At 39.8% G+C, this 24,465-nt stretch overlaps 1 protein-coding gene across 2 annotated transcripts in view; it reads left to right on the forward strand.

The window, feature by feature from the left end:
• BACH2 (BTB domain and CNC homolog 2) overlaps positions 1–24,465 on the forward strand; it is a 412,122-nt gene that overhangs the window by 214,821 nt on the left and 172,836 nt on the right. The gene's annotated exons all lie outside the window — the stretch shown is intronic.

Here is a 24,465-nt window from a genome sequence, read left to right on the forward strand (position 1 = left end):
AAGACTTATGGTCAAAACTTCAGAAAATGTTTTAATGGGGTTGTCCCGCGCTGAAACGTTTTTTTTTTTTGTTTGTTTGTTTTTTGCATAGGCCCCCCGTTCAGCGCAGGACAAACCCAAGGGATATGTTGAAATTAAAAAAAAAAAATTTTACTTACCCAAATCCCCTGTCTGCAACTTCTTCCTTCTTTTCCTCCAAGATGGCCACCGGGATCTTCACCCACGATGCACCGCGGGTCTTCTCCCATGGTGCACCGTGGGCTCTGTGCGGTCCATTGCCGATTCCAGCCTCCTGATTGGCTGGAATCGGCACACGTGACGGGGCGGAGCTACGCGAAGACGCGTAGAAGGGGGCGGAGCCAGAACGCCGCTCGTGCCCGGACCGACCAGAAGGGAGAAGACCCTTCTGCACAAGTGCGTCTAATCGGGCGATTAGACGCTGAAATTAGACGGCACCATGGAGACGGGGACGCCAGCGCAGGGAAGGTGAGTATATAACTTCTGTATGGCTCATATTTAATGCACGATGTATATTACAAAGTGCATTAATATGGCCATACAGAAGTGTATAACCCCACTTGCTGCCGCGGGACAACCCCTTTAAGGTCTATCAGCCCATAATTGGAGCGCAGCATGGGATCTCTACTTTACTTATGAATTACATTGAGGCTCTGGGGCCTACTAAGTGCATTATTACTGAGTGGGGCCTATATAATGCATTTTTAATGAGCAGGGACCTATAAGGAGCATTATTTCTAAGTGGGGGCCTTTAAAGAGCATTATTTCTGAGTGGGGGCCTATGAGGGGCATTATTACTGAATTGGGGACTGGTATGGAACATAATTATTAAGTGGGGGCCTATATGGAGCATTATTACTGAGCAGGGGCCTGTGTGGGCATTATTATTGAGCAAGGGCCTATATAGGGCAACAATACTGATTGGGAGCCTATATGGGGCATTATTACTGCGTTGGAGCCCCTTCCCCTGTTCCCTCTGTTCTACCACAATTCACGCCATTACACTTTGTGCCTGATATCATAATTACTAAATAAACTGGTAACTGGAGGGTAGGAAACCAGAGCCGTTCTGACACTGTTCAATCAGCATTGACTGTGTCAACATCTCCAGTGTTAATGCTTTATAGCTGGAGTATTCTTAATGTACAGCAGTCCATCACATGATGGGGATCGAATAGCTGAGCAACAACATTAGTTTGTCCTGGAATGACCATAGTAGCCAAAAACCCCAAATCTGTGAATTACTAGTAATTTGTTGCAAGCCTCTAAAATATCAACTGGAAATAGGAAAAAAATGAGGGTTAAAGAAAAGAAAAACCACATAACTGCAAATTTAGAAGCTTAGCACTTCCATTTGGATGGTCAAGACTTGTGGACCTTCCTTGCCGAATTAAATCTTCTGTGTCTGTGACATGTGAAATGATGAACGAAAGCGAATTTCCCCTTCAATACCACATAGTTTGTGTTTATCAGTTTCACTGTGGCCAGAGCGCAGTGGTTCGAAAAAGTATTTCCTCGAAGATGTCCTGTAGTATGATATATTTGTAGCACTTAATAGTTTATGACAATAAAGATCAAAATGTATTGCACAAATAAACCTGAGCAATAAAAACACAGGTATAGAATTATGTCTACACTTATAGACAAGACTCTATAACATTGAATCTTGGAAATAAGAGATTACTCTGTGAATAATTTAACAAAATCTTAATAAACAGTATGGCAGTTTTTAGAATCATGATAAACTTAGGGTGGTTTCACATCTGCGCCGTTATTCTGCTTTACTCCTCCGTTCAAGGAGCAGTAGAGGAGAATTACTGCGGCTAAATGGTTCCATCCACAGACAGAACCAAACAGTGCCAGATGGACCCCATTGACTAAAATGGGTTCCACCCGCTTTCCGCTCAGCTGCCCGACTTTTGTGTCACGTCCACATTGTGACGCCCTGTCTCTGTAGCCTGAAATCTTCACGCAACTGCACACACGCTAAGCACCAAAAGAAAGTGAACTAAAAAGCTGCGAACGGGACTTGAGGACAAACCTAAACCAACGACTGACAAACGCTCAAAACAATGTACATAGTTCTGTTCTTACCCTACACAGCAAATGCTTGTACTCTGAACAAATGCAAATGTGAAGATCTGAAGCTGCTGAGGGCTAAGAGGAATTTCTACTTTCCTTTAAGAAATCTGATTGTAAATTTCCTTATGATGCACGGTTCAGTTTGCTGATCTGAAACTTTTTTTATTACTACATTGGAGAATGAAGACCTATAATAACTTTTTTTTGCAGAAATTACTTTCAGTACCTTTTTGCTAAAACCCGTAGTTGCAGTGATGTCTGCGGCATTTACATAAAGCTTTCACAATTGTATAAAAAGAAACTTTTGTTTTTACTAGCAAGAGGGAACAAAAAAATGAAAAGTTCAGACAGCATGAACCTCAGTAGTGGGGTATGTCCCACATCAGAACAATTACTTCATTTATGTTGTTATGACATACATGGCAAAGAATTTCTAATAAAGAAATCTTTATTAAAAGATCTGGTGACCTTAAAAGTTCCCAGCCATGGTCCTGTGATGTCTCATTTTAGTCATTTAAGTCAGTAGTCTAAAAGAAAGGTTATGACCTAAGATAACCTGAATACTATGGAAGACTGGGATCTACAAGGTGGTAGTGCAGGTAAATATTGTTTTTTTTTCTTTTGTATTTTCTTTATTGCAACAACAATTAAAATAGCTGGCAAGTCTTAATAATGAAACATAAACTTTAAAACATTATCTGCTATTTAAAATTGTGAAAATTCAAAGCCATCAGAAACATGTCAAAATCTAAATGCAGGGTGGCATACTGGACTTGAAAATTTAAAGCATAGGCAATCTCATATAACCAGGGCTATCCTAATACAGTAGAACCCCAGTATTATCCCAAGACGTTTCAGGCTTTCCTTCAGATGAAACCGAGTAATGATAGAAAAAGTGGAAATTTGGTATCGACAGTACCTGGCATTGATCGGAATAACAGTTGCTTACAGAGCTGAGGAAGATGGATAGCTAAGTGTTTCTAAGTAAGACCTGAACGTTTTTAAGTGTCTTTTTACAACCCCAATTCCCAAAAAGTTGCTATGCTGTGTAAAATGTAAAAAGAAAAAATGTAAGGAAAAACAGAATGCAATAGTCTGATGTAGGATTCAAGCTTTTCAACTGTCCTGAGTTGTCTTTGCCAGAATTTTCATTTCATAATGCGTCAAATAGTGAAAGGTCTAGACTGTAGGTAGGCCAGTTTATCACTTGGACTCTTCTTCTGCTAAACAATGCTGTTGTGATGGATGTAGTATATGGTTTAGCATTGTTTTGTTTGAAATATGCATGGCCTTCCTTGAAAGACTTCTGGATGATAGCATGCAGTGGATATGAAAAGTCTATAACCCATGTTAAAAAGCCATGTTAAAAAATCCAATAAAGATGAATAATGTAACCCATTTTATCTGTACAATTCCATGGAAAAACAAACTGAAATATTTTAGGGTTGAAAAATGTTTTAAAAAAACAAAATGCTGTATAAGGCTGACACTCACTGGCGTTTATTTCTCTATTGTGCTGCGAGAGCAAGTGAAAACGCTCGCCTCGCAGCGCGAGAAAAAAGCCGGGATGACGCCAGGATATAGCCAGTCTTTTCAATGGGGCCAGCTGCAGCAGCGCTAGCCCCATTGAAAAAAAAGGGAGAATACCGCGGACTTCTGCCACAGCTGTGACAGCTGTGGTAGAAGGGCAGCATGCTGCTGCCAGTCCCATTGAAAGCAGTGGTTTGTGGCAAACCCTGCAGTATGATTTTCAGGGAAGGGCTTAAAATATAAGCCCTTCCCTGAAAAATCATTGTTAAGTGGTAAAAAAAATAATTAAAAAATTTACTCATCTCTCCGCCGCTCAGACGTGTCCTTTGGCTAGCTCCCCGACACTGCTGTCCAGCACTTTCAGCAGGTGGGGATTTAAAAATCCCTGCCTCCTGAAAGAGTTGTGCTGATTGGCTGAGCGCTCAGCCAATAACAGCTAGTTCTTAGCTATTAGCGGAGCACTCAGCCAATTACAGCTAGTGCTTAGCTATTCATGCATGAAATTTGTATTCTGTACCATATTATGTAGTGAAAACTGATGTCAGATTCTTTGTCAAAAAAATAACACTGCATTGCAAAAATGATACATTGTTATGGTTAACCAGAAAAGCTACAGTTGCATTCTATGGAATATAGTTGTTGATAGTTCCATCTTACAACCATTACTTCTATGGTGAATGTGGCCATTGTGAACTGGCAAACAGCTTTCACGGAATCAGTGTTTTGGTAGGTGAGGGTCCCATATCCTGTATGCTATAAATTGTGGTTTTAGTCCAGTTTCACATCTGTGTTGGGGTTCCGTCACAGAACCAGCGAAAAATGCCAGTAGAAAAAGTGCTTTTTCTCCCATCCAAAAGCCAGGCAGCTGAGCGGCAACCAAAGAACCCCATCGTAGTCAATGGGGTATGTTCGACACAGTGTTTAGTTCTGCCCTGAAATGGAGCCATTCGGCTGCAGGGATTCCCCTTTCCTGCTCCTGAAATGAAGCAGGAAAGTGGTACTCCCTGCCCAGCTGTGAAACCACCCATAAACCTTTTAAGCTGCATTGGTATGTAACAATTTTGCAGACTGCCAGTAAAACATTCCTAGCATAGTTAAAGGGGTTGTCTCACGCCGAAACAGGTTTTTTCTTTATTCAATAGGCCCCCCGTTCGGCGCGAGACAAACCCAAGGGATAGGTTAAAAAAAAAAAAAAGTTTATTACTTACCCGAATCCCCGCGCTGCGGCGACTTCTTTCTTCCTTTACCAAGATGGCCGCCGGGATCTTCACCCACGATGCACCGCGGGTCTTCTCCCATGGTGCACCGTGGGCTCTGTGCGGTCCATTGCCGATTCCAGCCTCCTGATTGACTGGAATCGGCACACATGACGGGGCGGAGCTACGAGGACCAGCTCTCCGGCACGAGCGGCCCCATTCACCAGGGAGAAGACCGGACTGCGCAAGAGCGTCTAAAAACGCCAGAAGACAGCGAATTTAGACGGATCCATGGCGACGGGGACACCAGCAACGGAGCAGGTAAGTGAATAACTTCTGTATGGCTCATAATTAATGCACAATGTATATTACAAAGTGCATTAATATGGCCATACAGAAGTGCTGAACCCCACTTGATTTCACGAGACAACCCTTTTAATCATTAGAAATATAGACATTTACAGCATTAAAATCATTCTAGATATGCTACCATGATTATACAATTTAATTGTTCCTGCAATAGATTTGTATATTAGGAGTTGTATGCTAAACATTCTGCTAGCAGATTGACACAACATCTCGTAGGTAGCAGATTGACACAACATAATATATTTTTTTGATGGCTTATCATTGGTCATTTTGTGTATATGTATATATACATACATACAATTGGGAATAATTATGATCTCTCAGAAATGATAGAAATTGAAACTATTATTCAATATATGTGTTAACAAGCCTACCACACTATGTATAATGTGCAGTGTATATTTTAAAATAGCAGGATACTCCAATGCCATCTGGTGGTAAGTAAGCTATTTTGTGATGAATTTTCTAAATGGTCATATGTTGGTCATATTTTATTTTACACATTTGAAACAAACCTGTCAAATTTTAGACAATAGTTACTATTGTTGAGCTCTTTGCTGATTTGTACAATGCAAAAAATAATATTTCTCAGTCTATTAGTTAGGTTACGTTTTTAACGGATCTGTTTCTTTACAATAAAATTGATAGCAAAAGGGAAATAAAACAGAACTGAATGAAAAAAAAAAATAGTTTCTGTTTAGTTAATGGATCCAGTAGATAGGTTGGTTAATAAAGACCCGGAAACTGTGCTTTTTGTTTGGTTCTGTTTTGTTCCATTTATTTCTGTTATTAAAGGGAACCTGTCGCCTCCCTACAGCACCATAAGCTAAGCCATCCAAAGTTTGTTCCCTGGGGACATAGAAGTAAATTGTACTGGTATCATAATCTCAAACAGTTCAGCCTATTAATCAGTTTGAATATGGCAACACGACCTAGATACTAATTGTTTGGGCAGATAAATAAAACATTTCTAAAGAATCCTCCTTTTTTAATAATAGTGGCGCACTAGTTATACCTGCTAAGAGACAGGCAGTGACAGAGAAAAGCATGGCATAGCAATGCAATGCAGCTCTCTAACCTTTAAAATGCTAACACAGCCGTAATGTGTAATTACAGAAATCAGTGTGAGAATTGTTGCACTATATAATTATCTTTTCCTGAAACTTAATTGCTGAATGAATTATTAATCCAAATCAGTGTTGTATAGAATTTCCAGGGACCAAAAAAAGTCTATAATTAAATCGCATCAGTTTTATTTTTGTGCTTGTGTTTTACTGTGCTGTAATTGATAATTAATTGATAAATTAATTGATAAAAGTGTATAGGAGTTACATGTGGGTGGCATCTGCAGGTTCTTTATGCTTTCCAATCAGAACAGTGTAAATAGCTTTTTTGCTTTTTTGCCATTACTTGGCATCTTAACACACCCATTATGGCCCTACTGCTGCTTATTTATGTCATGAGATCCATTTTCCTTCTGCTATTCATATTTAACGCTGATTATCTGTCAAAGATGGAAACATAGTAGATGGCAAACTTGGTATTGCCAGCTTCCAGCAATAAAAAGACATCTCCAAAATTTTAGTTATCACTCAAAACGTGATATGTTAGTTAACTTTGCTTTATCCAGGCCTTTGCATGCAATTCTTACCCAGACTCTTACGTTGGCATCGTTTTTCGCACAAATGATCTCTTCCAGTATGTAGTTAGGAATACAAATTAGGTTAAAGGGGTTCTGTCATTACAATCTGTATTTTTTTTCTCCAGTAAATCTGCCCCGCTGGCACAACCTGTGGTAAATAACACATATAAAACGTTTTTTTCAGAAGTAGTACTTACCTAGGCTTCATTTTTCACCTCCATGCTCTGTTTACATCTTCAGCCCCTCCTGCTAGGAGGTCATCTCCCAGCACCCCTTGCTGTGCTGACCACTTCCGCCCTCACAAAGCTACTTCCGCCCATCCAGTGCAGTGAATAGTCCTGCCTGCAGTCTACCAAAATCTGCTAGTGTTTCTCCCTGGGTCTCTGAACACCCAGAGTTTCCCAAGGGCCTCCAGATCTTCCCTGCAATCTCACTGTAGCCACTCACTGTAGTCACTCAAAGCAGTCACTCATAGCAGTCACTCATAGCAGTCACTCACAGTAGTCACTCCACATGGTAAAAACAGGAATATTCCCCATGCAATGTATTGTATGAGTGTATGTATATATACATTTATCTATGCATATATGTATCAAGATGTGTGTGTATAGATATATGTATGTATGTGTGTGTGTGTGTATATATATATATATATATATATATATATATATACACATACATACACACACACACATATAATATGTATAGTAATATATCTACACACTGCATAGGACATGTACGTTCCACGCTTACACCCATGTGCGGCTGCCCTCAGAGAGACAAAAAAGTGCACAAAAGTGTGCGCAACTGCACTTACATCTGTGTAAAGCTGGTCCAATGGTATGTATATATGTATGTCCTGTTGTACCGCCTCTAGCTTGGATACAAGATGTGATACGGGCGGGCATGCAGGCTCTAGTACCCTGTTGTACCGCCTCTAGCTTGGATTCAAAATGCGAAACGGACGGGCATGGACGTTCTAGGACCCTGTTGTATCGCCTCTAGCTTGGATACAAGACGTGATATGGGTGGGCACGCTGCCACTTGGGATGCATTATGCATTGACACTTGGGGGTCAGGATAACAGCATGCTGACAATAGAGGGCAATGTATAGCTTTATGTCTTTGGTGATGTTAAATTCATTCTCTGTGGCTGATTTTACACAAGTGAGCACTATATCAGCCCGAGAAACTCAGACAAATATCTCGCATGGCAAATATGCGAGTGTGTCTGCCAGTGCAGTGCGCCTTGTAAGAACAATGCCTTGTGATGTGCGTATGTGTGTATCATATATATACACATACATACATACATACATACATACATACATACAAACAAACACACACACCGCTGTAGGAGCAACTGTAAGAAACAAAATAAATGGTGGGAATACGGCGGCCGCCTGATCTTTCACGCACATAGTATTCATAGGGGAGGTCCTATATTTTCTCGGTCAAGTATTAACGAGAGAGAAACCACAGTAATCATAGGCTTAGTTTTGTCCCAATATACGGCCGTGACAATCATGGCCGCATAAGGGAAGAAAATTACATTCGCCTGAAACCGCCATATACACACACACAGACAAATAAAGCTAGATAGATATATGTGTGTATATACACATAAACATATAGATGAATAGACGCGGATGGATAGACGGGCAGACGCAGACGGATAAATGCAGACGGATAATTACAGACGGATAGATGGATAAATACAGATGCATAGAGAGATAAATGTAGACGGATAAATACAGACGGATAGACGGATAAATACAGACGGATAGACGGATAAATACAGACGGATAGACACAGACGGGTAGACAGATACAGATAGCATATATATGCATATAAATATATATATATATATATATATATATATATATGCATATATGCTTTTTATATATATACTTTTATTTATATATATATATATATATATAAAAGCATATATGTGTGTGCATATATATATATGCATATATATATGCATATGCATATATATATATATGCATAAATATATATATATATGCATATATACATATATATATATACATATATATATATACACATATATGCATATATACATATATATATATGCATATATATATATACACATATATGCATATATACATATATATACATATATATATATACACATATATGCATATATACATATATATATATACATATATGCATGCATATATATATATGCATGCATATATATATATGCATATATATATATATATATGCATATATATATGTATATATGCATATATATATATATGTATATATATATATATATATGTATATATGCATATATATATATATGTATATATGCATATATATATATATATATGTGTATATATATATATGCGTATATATGCGTATATATATTTATGCATATATATATGCATATGCATATATATATGCATATGCATATATATATGCACACACATATATATATATGCATATATTTATATATGCATATATTTATATATGCACACACACATATATATATATATGCATATATTTATATATGCACACACATATATGCTTTTTTATATATATACTTTTATTTATATATATATATTTATATAAATAAAATATATATATGCTTATATGCAGAAGCTTGCATTTCCATTGGCTAATAGAAATATATTCTGCCTGACAACAGTGTCAGGGATACATTTCTATTGGCCGAGAGGCAGCAGAAGCTTGCATTTCCATTGGCTAATAGAAATGTATTCTGCCTGACAACAGTGTCAGGGATACATTTCTATTGGCAGAGAGTGTGCACGTGTAACGTGCTCCCAGGCGAGCGCGAGCGCGCCGCAGACTCGCGCATGCGCAATCGTGTGCCGCGCTCCCAGGCGAGCGCGAGTGCGCCGCAGACTCGCGCATGCGCAGTCGTGTGCCGCTGTCTCACGCGTGCGCAGTCGTGCCGTTGTCTCGCGCGGCTACCTTCATTCCGCGCTTCCTCACAAGACAATGTACGCACACGTCACTAGTGACGTATGCGTACATTGACCTGAAGGAAGCGGAAGGTAGGCAGTGTACGCTTTTTGACCGGATGGAAGAAAATCGGGTGCTGGAGGTCACGTGACCGAATTGACAAGCGGCTCCAGGAGAAGATTTGGGATAAGAAGAAGAGGTAAGCAGGCTGCCTGGGGAGCAATAGGTAAGTATAAAATTTTTTGTTTTTAATGACAGAACCCCTTTAAGGCAGATCTCCATATAATCCATATATATAAAGGCAAAAGCCCTCACTGACTGACTGACTCATTCGCTCACTGACTGACTGACTCATTCGCTCACTGACTGACTGACTCATTCGCTCACTGACTGACTGACTCATTCGCTCACTGACTGACTGACTCATTCGCTCACTGACTGACTGACTCATTCTCTAACTTTCCGGTGTCGTACAAACTTAAAATTTGACACAACCATTCTTTAGGTCCTAAATTTGAAAAGTAAAGGGGTTGCAACTTCAATATTTACTTGTAAGCATGAAAAACTGTGAAAATCCACAATACATGAGTTAGTTCCTTTCTCAGAAATCATAAAGCCTAGGGGAATGATTTCATAGAATGGTAGAGTTGGAAGGGACCTCTAAGGTCATCGGGTACAACCCCTTGCTGCTCAGTGCAGGATTCAGTAAATCATCCCAGACATATATTTGTCCAGCCTCTGTTTGAACACTTCTATTGAAGGAGAACTCACCACCTCGTAACCTGTTCCACTCATTGATCACCCTCATGGTCAGAACTTTTTTTCTTTATATCTAATTTGTGTCTCCTCCCTTTCAGTTTCATCCCATTGCTTCTAGTCTTTCCTTGTGCAAATGAGAATAGGGCTCATCCCTCTGCACTGTGACAGCGCTTCAGATATTTGTAGACAGCTATTAAGTCTCCTCTTAGCCTTCTTTTTTGCAAGCTAAACATTCCCAGATCCTTTAACTGTCCCTCATAGAACATGATTTGCAGACTGCTCACCATCTTGGTAACTCTTCTCTGAACTTGCTCCAGTTTGTTGATGTCTTTTTTTAAAGTGAGGTGCCAAGAACTGGACACAGTATTCCAGATGAGGTCTGACTAAGGAAGAGTAGAGAGGGATAATTATCTCACATGATCTAGACTCTATGCTTCTTTTAATACATCCCAGAATAGTGTTTGCCTTTTTGGCTGCTGCATCACATTGTTGACTCATGTTCAGTCTATGGTCTATTCGTATACCCAAGTCTTTTTCACATGTTCTGCGCTTAGCTCACTTCCTCCCATTCTGTATGTATTTTTTTCATTTTTCTTGCCCAGATGTAGGACTTTGCACTTCTCCTTATTAAATACCATTCCTTCAGTCTTTTTGAATACTCTTTCTCTTCCCTAGTGTTAGCTATCCCTCCTAGCTTTGTGTTGTCGGCAGATTTAATGAGTTTCCCATCAATTCCCTCATCCAGATCATTTATAAAAATGTTGAACATCGCTGGGCCTAGGACAGAGCCTTGTGGTACCCCACTTGATGCATCCTTCCACTTGGATGTGCAGCCATTTATGACCACTCTTTGAGTACAATCACTCAGCCAGTTGTGAATCCACCTAACAGTTGCCTTGTCAATCCCATTTTTGGTCATTTTTTCAATAAATATGCTATGCGATACTTTGTCAAATGCTTTACTAAAGTCAAGATATACTATATTCACTGCATTTCCCTGATCAACCCAGTTGGTGATTCTGTCATAGAAGGAAATTAGATTCATCTGGCATGACTTGTTTGTTACCCTTGTTTGTTAACCAAACCCATGCTGGCTCTGGTTAATTACTCCATTTTCATCCCAGTACTTGCGTACATACTGTTTAATTTGTTCAAAGATCTTTCCCGGTATAGGAGTCAGGCTCACAGGCCTGGATCCACCTTCTTCTCTTTTTTTGAAGATAGGGACATTTGCCCTTTTCCAATCTTCTGGGACTTCTCCTGTTCTCCAGGAATTTTCAAAGATTACGGCGAGTGGTTTCTCAATTACCTCCGCTGCCTCCTTAAGTATCGTAGCATGTAATTCAGCTGAACCTTGAGACTTGAATTCATTTACGTTAGCTAAGTGTTCCCTCACCATCTCTCTACTTATAGATAGCCTGCATTCTTTTATTCCCCCAATATAACACAGGGAACATCAGTTAATGTTCCATCTACTTTCTGAGAGAAAACAGATACAAAATAGGAATTTAAAAGTCCGGCCTTCTCAATTGACCTCATTCTTAACCAATTCACAATTTCATCTTGTAAGCATCTAATAGCATCTTTGACTTTTCTTTTGCTTTTGACATACCCCAAAATCATTTTTATAGCTTTTAGTTTCTGTTGCAAGCCTCAATTCATTATTAGTTTTAGCTATTCTGACATTTGCCCTGCAGACCTCATTATATATTTCTTTAGATATTCCACCCTCTTACCATTTGATAAACATATTTTCTTATTTTTTAACATGTGTGCAAGTTCTGTGTTCATTCTTCCTGGTTTCTTTAAATGCTTTCCATTCTTCCTTCTTTTAGGGATTGTTAAGGATTGTGCTTTGAGAATCTCATTTCTCAATATTTCCCAACCACCTTGGACATTTCTGTCTTAAAGAACATACAGCCATTGGATTCTTCCTATCCTTCCTATTTGTATAATGACGAGAATCTACCTCACCTCTATGTGTATATACTGAGTAAAATCTACCTCACCTCTATGTGTATATACTGAGTAAAATCTACCTCACCTCTATGTGTATATACTGAGTAAAATCTACCTCACCTCTATGTGTATATACTGAGGGGAATCTACCTCACCTCTATGTGTATATACTGAGGAGAATCTAACAGTCCTCTATGTGCATATACTGAGTATAATATGTCTGACCTCTGTGTGCATCTACTGAAAGTCTGTAAAGTACATAAGGAAGAGGCCATAGACAACAGGGATGGAGCATGCCTTTAAGTCTGGGGGAATGATGAATAAAAACGGGTGTTACCTTTAAGGGTTAAAAGTGAGTAAAGTGGGAGGTGTGGCACATTCTGCAGAGGGACATCAGTACATGCAGTCTGAGGAGAATCTAATGCTCCTCTATGTGCATACATATTTTATTCCTCGGTTTCTCTAAAGTAACCACGACTTTATAAACGTTTCTGTGCAACAACAGGTAAACTGCTGTACCAAATTAACTCTAGTATATCAGTTAGTGTGTATCTGTGTGCGTAACGTGCAACTTTGGTATATCAGTTAGTGTGTGTGTGTGTATATAATATATATTATATAAAATATTATGTTTGTGGGCGGTAGGGAGGGGTAGAGGTCATATGCGATAAGCAGAGTGGAAGGTGTAGGGAGAAGCAGGGGACTAGGTCGGGGGTTTGGTGTGTGTGTAATATATATATATATATGTGTATATATATATTTTGTGTGTGTGTGTATGTGTATATATATGTGTGTGTGTGTGTGTGTGTGTGTGTGTGTATATATATATAATATATATATGTGTGTGTGTGTGTGTGTGTGTGTGTGTGTATATGTATATGTGTAAGGCCGAATGAAGACAATGTCCATCTAGTCCAGCCTGTTATCCTCCTGTGTTGTTGATCCAGAGGAAGGCAAAAAAAAAACCAAGAGCATGAGCCAATTAGCCCTTTTGGGGGAAAAATTCCTTCCCGACTCCCTAATGGCAATCAGACTAATCCCTGAATGAACCCCTAATAGTTCCTACCTGCTGTATACTGGGATTAACAGTTAACCTAAGATTTATATCCTGTAATATCCTTCCGCTCCATAAAGACATTAAGTCCCCTTTTAAACTCCTCTATGGATTTTGCCATCACCACATCCTCAGGCAGAGAGTTCCACAGTTTCACTGCTCTTACAGTAAAGAACCCTTTTCTGTGTTGGTGATGAAACCTGCTTTCCTCTAGACATAGCGGATGCCCTCTCGTTACCATCGCAGCCCTGGGTATAAACATCATGTGAGAGATCCCTGTATTGTCCCCTCATGTATTTATATGTGTGTATGTATGTGTGTATATATGTGTGTGTATGTATGTGTGTGTGTATATATATATATATATATATAACACACACAAATACACTAACTGATATACCAGAGTTAATTTGCTACAGCCGTTTACCTGTTGTTGCACAGAAACGTTTATGAAGTCGTGGTTACTTTAGAGGAACCGAGGAATAAAATATATTTTATTCCTTGACTCGCTCTCTTTCATTGACTCGCTCACTGACTCGTCACGAATTCTCTAACTTCCTTGAAAAACTTAAAATTTGTCATGACCATTCTTTAGGTTCTAAATAGGAAAAGTAAAGGGGTTGCAACTTGATTATTCAATTCTAAGCACGAGAATCCACGAAAAACAGTGATACATGAGATGGTTCTTTTCACAGAAATCATAAAGCCTAGGGAAATTTTTTTTTGCACACACGCTACCTTCAGGTCATGGAGGGGTATTAAGCAGGCCTTTTTAAGAAATTCATTCTCCAACCCTGCTAATTTGTGATCAAAACGTAAATCTTGGAAATTCAGCATGTAAATAGGGAAAGTACATGAGTCACAACTTGATTATCTACCTCACCTCTATGTGTATATACTGAGGAGAATCCAGCTCACTTCTCTGTTATACTGAGGAGAATCTACTGCACCTCTGTGTGCATATACTGAGGGGAATCTACCTCACCTTTAGGGTGGTTTCAGATGGCCGTATGCGCATGGAGAGTAGTTACGCATGAACTTGTTTTTTTTCTTCCTTTCCTCGTCAGCCGTTCAAACTCCACGCCATAGCGTAGAAGTTTGAAAAAAAAAAAAAGTAAGATAGGTCCTACCCTATCTTTTTTCGCACATAGTTAATACAACATGCGTGTAAGATAGGGCAAGTCCTATCTTTGCGCGCCTGTACAATTAATGGGCGAAAACCGCGATAGTGAAGAAGAAACTACTGAAATCAATGGTTTTGTTTTGTCCCTTTATGCAAAATGGGGAACATATTGTATTCCTCGGTTCCTCTGAAGTAACCATGACTTTGGAAAATTTTCCGTGCAAAGAATGGGTAAACATCTGTGCCAAATTTAGGCCCCCTTTCCATCACTATTCTGCCGTGGGGGACGAGGGGGGAGAGCTGACAGGTCTCAGTGCTATGATTCTCCGCTCGTGGACACCAGCACTGCGATTTCCATGGCAACGCTATGGAAAGCTTCAGAAAGCGTGATCTGCGGGTGATTTATCGCCCACGGATCATCGCCCGTGGACAGGCAGCCTAACCCACGCAAAGCTCTGTATGTCAGCTAGTATATAATATGAATATGTATAATAACAAAGGAACATCACCACGTCCTCACGCAGAAAGTTCTATAGTCTCACTGCTCTAACAGTAAAGAACTCCCTTATATGTTGGTGTAGAAACCTTTTTTCCTCTACACATAGAGAATAACCCCTTGTTACATTCACAGTCCTGGTTCTAAATAGATAATTGGAGAAATCCCTGTATTATCCCCTGATATATTTATACATAGTTATTAGGTCGCCCCTCATCCGTCTTTTTTCTAAAGTAAAAATAACCCTAATTTTAATACCCTCTCTGGTTTTTGTAGTCCACCCATTCCATTTATTACTTGAGTTGTCCACCTTGAACTAAAATATGTCCTTCTTAAATATCAGTACCCTAAACTGTAAACCATATTCTATGTGTGGTCTGACCAATGACTTAGAAAGAGGAAGAATGATATTCTCGTCATGTCCCCCTATACCACCCCATGATCCTATTTGCCTTGGTAGTAGCTGCCTGACATTGGTTGCTGCAGTTCAGCTTACAGTTAACTAAAATCCTCATGTCCTTTTCCATGGCAGTTTTGCCCAGGGTTCTACCATTTAGTGTGTAATGGTGACATGTTTTTCCCTACCCATGTGCATGAACTTGCATTTATCAGTGTTAAATCTCATTTACCACTTTTCTGCCCAAGTTCTCCACTTATCCAGATCCATTAACAACTGCCGTCGTCTCTTATATTAATTATTTTACATAGTTTTAAGTGATCTGCAAATATTGATATTTTATTGTGCAATCCTTCTTCCAGTTCAATACTAAATATATTAAAATAATGGGGCACAATACTGACCCCTGTGGTACCCTACTAGTAATGGTGACCCAATCAGAGTATGTACAATTAATAACCAATCTCTGCTTTCTATCATTAAGCCAGTTACTTACCCACTTACACAAATTCTTACCCAGACCAAGCAATCTCATTTTGTATACCAAGCTTTTATGTGGCACAGGCTCAAACGCTTTGGAGAAGTCCAGGTACACAAAATCCAATGACTTTCCCCGGTCCAGTCTAGAACTTACCACCTCAGAAAAGCTAAACAGATTGGTTTGACAGGCGTGATCTTTCATAAACTAATGCTGATATACATATAGAATTAAACCGCTATTTTCCTTAAGGTACTCCAGGATAGCATCTCCTAGACAGCCTTTAAAGTAGAAGTAGGATTTACTGACCTGTAGTTGCCAGGTTCACTTTTTTGACCATTTTTTGAATTTCGGCACCACATTGGCTATTCGCAAATCTAGTGAAACAGACCCTATCACTATGGAGTTCATAAATATAGGAAACAACGGTCTGTCTATCACCTTGCTTAATTCCTTTAGAACCTGGGGGTTGTATAATATTTGGACCTGGCGATTTTGTCTATTTTAATCTTTTTAAGGTAGCTCTGCACCTCCTTCTGGGTTAAACTAGTGACATTTAGCTGAAAGTTACGTTATCACTCTGCATCTCATCTGACATTTTTTATTTTCCTCTGTGAATACACTGGAGAAAAGGCTATTTAATAGATTTGCTTTCTCCTCATTACCCTCTACAATTGTCCTACATTATTTATTAAAGGGCCAACACTTTCAATATTTATCTTTTTACTATTTATATAATTAAAAACTAGTTTAAGGTTAGTTTTTTACTCTGCTTGACAATAAGCCTCTCTGTCTCCACCGTTTGCTTTTTTAATCTCCTTTCTATTTTATTTTTTTTTCTTTATAGGTCTTTAAGTGCTTCTGCTCTGCCTTCTTGTTTTAGTGGTTTAAATAACTTTCTTTTTGCTGTTTATTGGCTTTTACATCAATATTGAGTCATATTGTTTTTTTCCCTATTCCTAAGCTCTTACAGATTTATAGTTTATAACAGTTCTGCCATTCTTGTCATAGACATTGGCTTTTCCAGAACTAATCTACTGGAAACGTCAGGAAGTCAGGAGCCTTTGTAAACAAGTAAAGCTGCTGTATAGTGTAAGGTATGGGTGACAATCTTTCAGGCAGAACTATACTGTGCTAGGCCTTAAGGCGCAGTACATGACAAGTATACTTGTCTTGGTGGTCTTTGAATCTTTGTATAATGAATCCGCTGTGTATTAGGCCCCCTGTCTACGGCCGTGGTGGAATATTGCCAGCGATATTCTGTCGCGGCGGACAAGGGGGGAGCGCTGACAGGTCACAGCAGTGAGCCCATCTGACAGATAGGCTCACTACGGAGAATCGCGGCATGCTGCGATTTAGATTCCGTGAGCGGAGAATCGCTATGGGAAGCTTCACACAGCGTAATCCGCCAGCGATTTGTTGCTGGCGGATTCACGCATGTGGACATGCAGCCGTCGTCAGGGCGCAAATAGTAACTCTGCACTAAATCTGCTCAGAAAGTGATTTTATGAAGAGGCTATCCACATGCATTTAAAAATGTTTTAATCTGAATTGGAGACCTTTGTGCAATGTCAGTGATCTGTATTGGACTGTGTTTGTGTTGTCTGATACAGTGACTGAGGCTGCACATAGAGCATTATACATCTTGCACCTTTACATTCTGTGGTAAGCTGATTTGTTTAAGAAAGGTCCTGCATTCCCATCAAAATATTACACAATTATAAATGCATGTGGTTTGCCTCTTAATAAAAGATGACTTCTTCAGCAGTACACTAGAGTGCAGAGTCCCACTCTAGTATCAAAGAAACTGTTAGTGATGTTTGGAAGTTGAATGGTAATAAATCATGTAATGTGAATGTACTAATGGTCTTAAGTAAAGCAGCGTTTGTATTTACTGCGGTCTGTCAAGAGTCATAGTGAAAGTACTAGAATATGCAAGGGAAGTTACTTGAAACTATTATTAGTATTATGCTTTATATAGAACCAACGCAATTTGCTTAAATATCTATGCTTTTTCCCTATTGGAGATCACAATAAAATTTTTCTTACAGGTACTCATTCTGCTCATTTTGAAGTCGATTCAAAATTCAGTATTTACACTGGCTGTTGTAATATTTTCAGGCAAATACAAAATTCAGGACCTAAAGCTAGGATTGTATATAGTTATGGGACTCTGACCTTACAGTACGCATTGAAGTTCTAGAAAGTATTTTATAGTTTCATAATTTTTCAGTGCTCTGGTAGCAGCAGCAAGGACGATCCTACAAAGCCATTGGCGTGCCACACATGTCCCTTCCATGACTAAGGAGATGTCTCATTTATGCTGTATGGAGGAATTACCGTACGTGCAGGACATTCTAGAGAATCTAACAAATTCCTGTCAGTTTGGCAATTATGGATTGATTTAGAATTTTCTTCAGAGTTACAAACTCTATTTTCCTAGTTGCTTCACTCATTGGACGAGGGGAAAGGAGGGGAGGAGAAGAAAAAAAAGATGATCATGACATGTCATTAGAGGATGGGGATTTGTCGCTTAAACACATTGGCCATGTTCGTCTCTACCTTCCTTGTCTCTATCACATGTCACCTTTGCCTCCCCACCTGCTTTTCTTTTTTTTTTTTCTCCTCTCACTTTCTCGCTCTTTTTCTCCGCCATTTTGTTTTTCTCATTCTCTTTCATTGCTGCTAGAGGATATGGCCTCATTACATCTAGGCACTATCCCTTATGCACTTTTAACAATTTTATGATATAGAACTTTCAAAAAAAAGGCCTGTATATATTGGTTCAAAGTGTTCTACTAAAAAGTTATGTCCTCTAATTTTACCTGTTCTATAGATCCTGTGAGAAATCTTTTGATATTTTGTATTTTTCTGTAATTTATCTTCTTGAAAACTTTAAGAAAAACAGATTGAAAAAACTGAATGGGCAACCAGTTCAGTGACTAACACAGGGTAGAGGTATCACTGTAGCTGTTCAACAGAAAGATGAGCCTGACTGCTGCATTCCAGAAAGAATGGAGAGGTGAGAGTTTAATGAGGAAAAGACTAATTAGTAAAATTTACTGAAATTAAGAGGCGAATGAATCGGAGTAACCATAAGATTGGTTTCTGGGGATATTTATGAAACGAAGCTTGAATGATTAAGTGATGAACAGATCTGAATGGAGCATAATACGAAGATAGCAAGTGGTCCAGACAAACAGGAAGAAAACAAAAATTATCCTCAAGGCCGGTAGAGTGACTCATACTGCGTAGAATATGATGAACTATGGTGCAGAGAGATCCAGAAGAATGAAAAGTATGACTTCAGTTGCATTAGGGCTAAGGCTACATCTTGTACAGCTAAAGATCACAATATTGTTATGCAACAGTGCAACCTAATGTAAGCGAGTGCGAATTCATTAAAGGGGTTGTCCCGCGGCAGCAAGTGGGTCTATACACTTCTGTATGGCCATATTAATGCACTTTGTAATGTACATTGTGCATTAATTATGAGCCATACAGAAGTTATAAAAAGTTTTATACTTACCTGCTCCGTTGCTGGCGTCCTCGTTCCCATGGAGCCGACTAATTTTCGCCCTCCGATGGCCAAATTAGCCGCGCTTGCGCAGTCCGGGTCTTCTTCTTTTCTGAATGGGGCTCCGTGTAGCTCCGTGTAGCTCCGCCCCGTCACGTGCCGATTCCGGCCAATCAGGAGGCTGGAATCGACAATGGACCGCACAGAAGCCCTGCGGTCCATGGAGACAGAGGATCCCGGCGGCCATCTTCAGCAGGTGAGTATGAAGACGCCGGACCGCCGGGATTCAGGTAAGCGCTGTGCGGGTTGCTTTTTTAACCCCTGCATCGGGGTTGTCTCGCGCCGAACGGGGGGGGGGGGGTTAAAAAAAAAAAAAAAACCGTTTCGGCGCGGGACAACCCCTTTAAGACTTGTAGGTTGCAACAACATGATCTGACAATTTCCAAACTTGGGGGATTTCTTGTTATATTCAAGTTGCGGCAACATGCTTGCCAAAACGAGACTGCATTCATTTACATTAGATAGCAGTGTCACATGGCAATACTGCTATATTTGACTGCACAATGTATGTCTCTGTCATAGTTGCATTAGCTGTCAGGAGATCATTTGAGACTTTAGTAAGGATAGTTAGGCCTCATGTCCGTGAGAGACCTGCGGAAACTATTTGCAGGAGATCGCGGATGTAATGGTTTTTCCACGCTTATGTACGCGGATGCATTGCGAATTATCCGCGCAGGAAAAAAAATACGCAACATCCCCCCTCCCAACCTTTTTCCCACCTCCCTAATTGATTTTAACTTTCAAATCTGCAGTGCATCCTCATTGACTTCTATTGAGCCCATCCGCATGGAATCCGCACTGAAATGGAGCATGCTGCGATTTGTTCTTCACACCAAACAGTCCGCAAATCAAATCTGCATGCTTAAATTCAGTTACGGATGCCAATGCTTTACTATGGGCACTTTGAATTGCGGATCTTCCGCAAATCAAATCTGCCTGTGGACTTTGGGCCTTAGTGTAGAGTGCAAAAACCAGATTGTATGGGGTCGAAAAGAGAGCTGGTGGAGAAATATCTGAATAGGCAGAGTAGACCAAACACTGTACTGCAGACGTTTAGTAATAAAAGGGAGATTAGAGATGGGATGGCAGTTAGCAGTGCAAGTTTGGTGTAAAGTATTTTTTTTACTTTCCAGTTATGACATATGCATGGGGACTCATCTCCAGTTTAGCCCTGCAAAGTTTCGAAAATAAGATTTGCTGAACTACTAAACCAATTGGTATAATTGGCAGACCACTAAAAGTTTTAGTTTTAGGGTCCATTTACACAGGACGAGTGTCGGGCAAACAATTCCCCACTCGTCCCTGTGTCTCCATGTTCCCTTGCTCCTGCATAGGAGCTAGCACCCCGGACTGGTTCACGGAGCAGCCAGCAGTGGGGCAGAGCAGTGCAGGAGATTTCTCTCGCTCCCCCGCCCCCCTCCATTCACATAACACAGCGGCCATTCACAACTTGACGGCCGCTGTTTAAACTGAGCGATGAAGCGCTCATCGTTCAGTTTAAACAGCCGCCATTTAGTAGTGAAAGGCCGCAGTGTTATGTGAACCTCCTGCACTGCTTCGCCCTCCTGCTGGCCGCTCCGTGAGCGAGACAGCTCTGCTAGCTGCCTGCAGGAGGACGCGAGCGAGGAAACACAGGGACGAGTGTCGGGCATCGTTTGCCCGACATTCGTCCTGTGAAAAATGGACCTTACTTTGCATGCTTCGTGTCCACACCTAATTTACATCTTATTATGGATGACCCCGCTGCCTCTTAAAATTTCCTTCTATTCAGCTATCTAACACACATAATTAGTCTTAGTATTTCATGTTTTTAATCATGGTTGGCTGTTTTAATTTATCGAACTTTTACTCAGTTAGGATAAACTGATTATTTACTTTACATGCATGCCTTTTTAATATCAAGTGGTTTAATATATTAAGTACATAACTCATACATATTTAAATTTATCAAATAAAATGTAAGCTAGATGCTGTAAAAGATGATGAAACAGTTGAAACTTCAGGCCATTTAGCTATAACTTAAAACACAAATTTATTTTTGTCTAATTGCTTGCCAACTGTGTTATGGTTGATTGAGACATTAAATAAATTTGCTGACTCTTCCTGTTCCCAAAGTTTTGAGAAACCCAGTTTTATTTTCTTTCATAGCATGCAAGAAGCTAAAATATGTATGTAATTTACTTCAGAGTTACATACTTTTTGAGCTAGTGCAAACAAACACAACACAAATATGAAGTAAACATACTTATTTGTGAACTTCAAAAATACAACAATTAAGATTAGCAATGCTTGACACTCTTGTCTGTAATATAGACTGGTTTTACAGATAGCCTTCACTAGACTTGTACAAAATTTTTGAAATCTTAGTATTGTTATGTTTTATTGTCCATCAGTGATCAATTGAATCTCATTATCTGGCCTGCTTAAAAATGTTGTAATTTTTTATTGGTGAGTTTGGAGTACATTTAATTTTTTGACTTTTTTTTTATACATTTTTTTGGTAGGAGGATGTAATAAAATGGCATATTGGTGCAGTTTAAATAACATAACTATATTCTACAAACTGTTATAATTAGGACTGTATCAGATATGTATTTTTATGATGAACTGTTTAAATAAAAAAAATTAGATTAAACCCCCAATGAGGACAAACTAAAATAATAACTAAGATAAAATGGCTAAAATAAGCTAAATGAAAGGGAGCGTGATGAGCAGCCAACATTGCTGGACGCATCTAAGCTTAGCTCTGAGAGGACTCTATTAATCCTTCTTGTATCATCAACCTTTTTCCTCAATATACAGTCATCATCTAACCTGGGGCCAATTGCTACCTCCTGAGTGCCACATAAGCAGCACTCATATGCCTCTAGCCCATCTAAGCAAGAGGTGTCTCTTTCTACAGCACTTTGTGGAGCTGATGGAACTCCTGTGATTTTTCCTGCCTATCCGAGATTGCAGTCTTCAACTGCTGGAGACCTGGGCAGTAGTGCTGGTGGTACTTATGACCAAGTCCCCTCTACTCTGGATGGGTAAGGATTCCTGCCCCTCTGTGCCCAGCCACCTGTAGATCTGACACAGTGGCACTGATCCAGTTTTAGTCCACCTCAGTCCTGCGCAGTTTACCCACTGCGACTGGGATCATTGTGCTATTTTTTTGTTTGTGCTGCAAACCACAACTGGTGCTGTAACCCCTGGGTGCCTATATGTAACGTAGAGGCAGCACCATATATAATCCTATCACTGAAAAGGTATTACCTTAAAATATAACATTTATTGAATACCCAATTAAATTGGTATGGCAGAATTCCAACCATTCATAACAACAAGAGGAACAAAACTACAATACCAACAACAAATGACAGATCCTGGGGGCATAAAGATGATAATTGGTCTCCAATAATCATTTTCTGATTAAGGGAAGGAACCTCAGTAGATTTCAAAGTAGGGCCACCTTTTTCATACCAATTATTTCAATGTGAGTAGGTCTCGTGTACAGGATCAATTAGCGTAAGTTATTCTTTTTTTTTCTCCATTATTTAATAAATGTATCATCCAAAGATTTTTACACAGATTAATTTGCAAAGATGAACCGTTTTTAAATCCTGTATTTTTCCTGTACTAGCCATGTAGTTTGAAATGCAGTGCAAAACCATGGCAAAACGTCTGCTATATGCTGCCAGTGCTATTTTATATATGAGTAAACACTCTAAATGTTCATTTGCACAAGATAAGTTGAAAGCCTTCTTCCCAGTTGTCTCTGAATTTTGATGTCAGTGACCACAATGTCTAACTTGGGGCAGGAGTATGGTAGTTTTCACATAATTTTAATTCTCAGGCAGAAGTGTAAATTTTAGGATAATCATAAAATGGTAATTTTGTATGTCCTTCATGTCTATTTACAAGTTATGGTGCTGATAATAGCCATTCATTTTCCCGTTTTACAAATGAAATATTACATCTTACAGATATTAAAGAGGTTTTCCGGGTATTTCCTATTGACTACCCATCCTTAGGATAGGTCATCAGTAGTTGATTGGCTGGGATCTCAAGCAGTGGACCACCATCAATTAACTGATCCACTGGCTGTGGTCAATACAACTAAGGCCGCCTGCACACGAGCGGAAATCCCGCCGCGGGATTTCCCGCGGGATTTCCGCCGCTGAAAGTTTGCATAGGAGTGCATTAAAATACGCACTCCTTTGCAGACGGCCGCGGTTTGGCCACGCGAAATCTCGCGCGGCAAACAAACCGCGGCATGTCCTAATTTTCTGCGGGGCACGCACTCACCCGGCCGCCGGCTCCGGTCTGCGCATGCGCCAGCTGCGCTGCAGCCGGCACATGAAAGAGCCGGGGCCGCCAGGCGCGGGTGAGTACGCGCTCGTCCCTGCAGGCGCTCGGGTCGGATCCGGCAGCGAGAATTCTGCTCGTCTGCAGGCGGCCTAAGGTAGATGTCCACATTTGGGGCCAACCGGGAAGTGTAATAGTAGGCATTGCTGTCATTAATTTCATTGGTAGAGATCCTTCTATTATATTTCGAGCACCGATTTCAATGCGGATGTCTGGCTCAGCTGCATTGAGGAGGATTGGCTGATCCGTGGGGATCCTGAGCAGCAGACCACTGCCGATCAAGTGTTGCTGACCTATCCTCAGGCTCTATGACTATTTTTTTTAGAACTGTTGTAATTATGAACCAAGCTTTTTTCCAAAGTTCACAAAGTTAAATACATAAATATAATACAGCTACTGCAGGTATGCCTACAGTGTAATGAGAGCACTCAAAGTCTGTATTGCATGTCATATAGATGCGTTTTACAACTAGATCTGTGACAATTTTCT

The sequence above is a fragment of the Eleutherodactylus coqui genome, chromosome 1 (genome assembly GCF_035609145.1).
Source record: "Eleutherodactylus coqui strain aEleCoq1 chromosome 1, aEleCoq1.hap1, whole genome shotgun sequence".
Taxonomy (NCBI): Eukaryota; Metazoa; Chordata; class Amphibia; order Anura; family Eleutherodactylidae; genus Eleutherodactylus; species Eleutherodactylus coqui.